Source organism: Elephantulus edwardii, unplaced genomic scaffold (genome assembly GCF_000299155.1).
Source record: "Elephantulus edwardii isolate Elephantulus edwardi_28Jun2011 unplaced genomic scaffold, EleEdw1.0 scaffold00385, whole genome shotgun sequence".
Classification (NCBI taxonomy): domain Eukaryota; kingdom Metazoa; phylum Chordata; class Mammalia; order Macroscelidea; family Macroscelididae; genus Elephantulus; species Elephantulus edwardii.
Genome location: NW_006400135.1, coordinates 1,505,662 through 1,510,229, shown reverse-complemented (window position 1 = coordinate 1,510,229; position 4,568 = coordinate 1,505,662). Strand labels below are relative to the sequence as shown.

Genomic DNA, 4,568 nt, shown 5'->3' with positions numbered 1-4,568 from the left:
TATATATAAACACATATAGTCACTGGATAAATTTACCTTGATGTGGATCTTCTTCTATTTCTCATTTCTCTGATCTCTTCAACTTTCCCAACATGTCTTTTCCCAAAGACTTTTCGCTCCTGACAACATGAGTTTCATCGTTCTTGCCTCTGAAGAGTAACCTGTTTGTACTTCCTCTATGACAGACTTGCTTGTTCTTTTGGCAGTCCAAGTTTATTCAGTTTTCATACCCATACACATACACAAGCACACATATTTCTGTCTTTATAAAAATAAAGTAGAAAATATGAACATCTAAATGTTTTAAGATGAAGTATTGCAAATATTAATACATGGTTAAAATATTTGCTTAGTTAAGATATATGTTGTTGTTGTTATGTGCTTGAGTCACCTGCAAGTCATAGTGACCCCTATGTACAACAGTCCTAAACTCTGCTCCACTCTGTGCCAATCTTATTATCTCTGGCACACCTACCCCCATTATCCCACTCTCTAAATCAATCCATCTCATTGAGGATATTCCTCTCCTGCGCTGTCCCTCCACGCTCCCTGCAATGATGTCCCTCTCCAAGGACTGGTCCCTCCTTGCAACATGTCTAAAGTACATCAGATCAGGGTACAGATTGCATGCCTCCAAAGTGCAGCCTGGTCTCATCCTCTCTGTTTGTTCTCTTAGCCGTCCATGGTATATTCAACACTCTTCTCACAGCTCAAAGGCATCAATGCTCCTGCTATCTTCCCGAGTCATTTCCTGCTTAGTCTCTACAGTGACATCATGCTTCTCAGTACTCTGTAGAGGTCCCTGACAGATGACTTTCCCATTGCAATTTGCCTTTTAATTTCCTGGCTGCTGGTACCAAGAGTGTTGATTGTTGAGCCAAGTAAACTGAAGGGGCTAACAATCTCAATTCCTTCTCCGTTTATCACTTGTTCTAACTTGGCCCAGTGGTGAGAATATTTGTTTTTTTAAGTTTTGAACTCAAACCCATATTGAAGACAACAGTCCTTAACCATCTGAAGAAAATGCTTTAGATTTTCCTCAGTTTTAGCAAGTAAGGTTGTGTCATCTGCATTGTGCAAGTTGGTGGTGAGTCTTCCTTTCATCCTAATATCATTTTCCACATCATAAAGTCCAACCTCTTGAATGATCTCTTCTGCATATAGATTGAGGACATAGGACGCATCACTTTTCTGGGTTTGAACTATGCAGTGTTTCCTTACTCTGTTCTAATGACTGCTTACCCATACATATATGATTAATTTCTGAGTACTTTATTCTATTGGTCTACGTGCCTGTTATTGCATCAGTACCATATTGTTTTGGTTTATTGTAGCTGTGTATGATATCTCAAAGTTGTTTTGATTTGCATCTCTCTTAGAGCTAGGGATTTTGAACATTTCTTCCTGTGCTTGTTAACCATCTGAATGTCTTTTTTGGTGAAGTGTCTGTTCATATCCTGTGCCCATTTACTTTTATCTTTTTGTGATGTTCAAGTATTTTATAAATTTGGGATGTAAGTCCCTTATCTGATATGTCATTACCAAATACTTTTTCCAGACTGTGGCTTCCCTTTTTACTCTGTTGGAGAAGTTTTTGGATGTGCATAGGAATTTGATTCTTAGAAGGTTCCATTCATTTATTTTATCTTCTCCTTGTTGTAGGCTTCTCAGGATATTGGAAGACTGTTTATGTTTTAGATTAGGGCTTCTAGTGTTTTTCCAAGCTTTTCTTTAATGAAGATTATATTCCTTGGTTTTAGCCCTAGGTCCTTGAGTTGGTTTTTGTCTATGGAGTGAGGTGTGAATCTTGCTTGAGTCTTTTGCAGATACTTTTCCAATTTTGCCAACACCATTTGTTAAAAAGGCTGTCATTTCCTTACTTAACTGATTTCATCTCCTTGTCAAAACTCAGTTGACCATAGTATTGTAAAAATTCTAAAAGCTTATAACTTCTTGATAGTTTAACTGAAAATATTCAAATTTTAATTATTAATATTAATATTGAATTGAATATTAATATTCAAAATATTAAACTTTACTGCATTTTCCTTCTTAATTTTATTAGTTACTGTATCAGAAGGAATTGGCTGGCACAAAAAAATTTCATGAAATGACATATGAACAAGAGTCTATGGTGATGAAAGAGGAAGTTCAAATTGCTCTGAAGGAATTGGCAAAAAACAACGCTCCAGGAGTTGACGGCATACCAATTGACATATTTCAACAAAGGACACTGGCCTGGATGTGTTCACTAAGTTGTGCCAAGAAATTTGGAGAACAGCCAGCTGGCCCACTGACTGGAAAAGATCGATATTTGTTCCCATCCCAAAGAAAGGTGACCCAACAGAGTGTGGAAATTATCGAACAATGTCATTGATATCACATACAAGCAAGATTCTGCTGAAAATTATTAAAAAAACGTTTGGAACAATGTGTCAACAGAGAACTATCAGATGTGCGGGATGGATTTAGAAGAGTTCGTGGTACTAGGGATATTATAACTAATGTTAGATGGATCTTAGCAGAAAGCAAAGAATACCAGAAGAATGTCTATCTGTGCTTCATTGACTATGTAAAGGCTTTTGACTGTGTGTATCACAATAAGCTGTGGCTGACTCTGAGAAGAATGGGAATCCCAGAACATTTGATTGTGCTAATGTGAAACTTAGACCAAGAGGCAGTTGTCAGAACAGAGCAAGGAGACACTGGATGGTTCAAAATCAAGAAGGGAGTTCGTCAGGGATGTATTCTGTCTCCATACGTTTTCAATATGTATGCAGAACAGATCATCCGAGATGCTGGGCTATACAAAGAATAATGTGGCATCAGGATTGGTGGAAGAATCATCAACAACCTGCGTTATGAAGATGACACAACTCTGCTTGCTGAAACTGAGGAGGAACTGAAGCGCTTGCTGCAGAAGATCAAGGACTACAGCCTCCTATTTGGACTGAAGCTCAACATCAAGAAAACAAAGATTCTAACCACTAGGCCAATTGGCAGCATCAGTATGGTGAAGAGATTGGATAGTTAACAATTTTCGTTTACTTGGCTCCACGGTCAACGCTCTTGGTAACAGCAGCCAGGAAATCAAGAAACGAATTGCATTGGGAAAGTCAGCTGTGAGGGACCTCTCAAGAGTACTGAAGAGCAATGATATCAGACTGGAGACTAAGGTGCACCTGATGCGGGCTATAGTCTTCACAATTATGTGCTATGCATCAGAGAGTTGGACAGTGACTAGGGTTGATAGAAAGAGAATTGGTGCCTTTGAGCTGTGGTGTGGGAGAAAAGTGTTTCATATACCCTGGACTGCTAGGAGAAAAAACAGGTTTGTCCTGGAGTGGGTGAGGCCAGAATGTTCCCTGGAGTCAAGGATTCTGAGCTTCGTCTGACATAATTTGGGCATGTTGCAAGGAGGGACTGGTCCTTGGAGAGGGACATCATCTTTGGCAGAGTGGAGGGGCGGCGAAGGAGAGGAAGACCTTTGATGAGATGAATAGATTCTGCTGTGACTAGAGAGGTGGGAATAAGTGCGTTTGAGATGGCTAGGTTGGCACAGGATAGAAGAGCGTATAGAGCTCTTGTACATAGGGTCGCTATGAGTCGCAAGCGACTCGATGACACATAACAACAACAACAACCATCCATTTATACAGTATTGGAATATTATCCTTATTATTTTCTTTGTTTCTCTCATTTTATAATTTATTCCAACGACACATAACAATAATATTCAGATTATTGTTTAAAACCTAGAACAACAGATAGCAACCTATAAATAACAGATACAAACACCATCCAATTTATGGCATCTTTTCAGTCGCTGTGCTAATTCATCTCTTCAAGAAACTTCCTCTATTTTTCTAACCTCCCAAGTTTCCAAGAATAATATCCCTTTCTAAGGAATAACCTCTTCTAGAAACATGCTTAATGTATGTGACATAAAATTTCATCATCCTTGCCTCCAAGGAGCATTCTGGCTGCACTTTCTAGAAGACATATCTGGTTGTTCTTCAGGAAGCCCATGAGATAATCTGTGCTCTTCTCAATGCCACAACTTAAAAACATCAATTATTCTTTGTTTTAGATGTGTAACAAATGATTGAGAAGACCACGGCATGAATTAGGTTTACCTTGTCTTCAAACTGACACCTTTGATCCTCAGTCATTCTGAGAGGTCCCTAACAGCAAACTTGCCAGTGCAATAAGTCTCCTGACCTCCTGACTGTTGGTTTAAATAGTGTTGACTGTGGATTCAAATAAGATTAAATCATTGACAACTTCAATTTTTTCTCCATATATCATGATGTTATTTATTAGTCCAATTGTGAGGATTTTTATCTTCTTGATTTGAGATACAATTTATATAAAAAGCTTTAGGGTTTCTTGCTTGTGGTTTTTTATTTGTTTGTTTCTTTTTGTGGCAAGCATTCCAAGTCCTCCTCACTTTCAGCAAGCTAGGGGTGTTTTATACATAACACAGGTTGTTCATGACTCTTCTTCTGAATCTGATCTCACATTCTTATTCAAACAGTCCACGTTCTTCAAAGATTTGCTCAGCATAC

At 38.4% G+C, this 4,568-nt stretch overlaps 1 pseudogene; it reads right to left on the bottom strand.

The window, feature by feature from the left end:
* LOC102875387 overlaps positions 1–4,172 on the bottom strand; it is a 24,981-nt pseudogene extending 20,809 nt beyond the window's left edge.
* Positions 4,173–4,568: the final 396 nt, after the last annotated feature.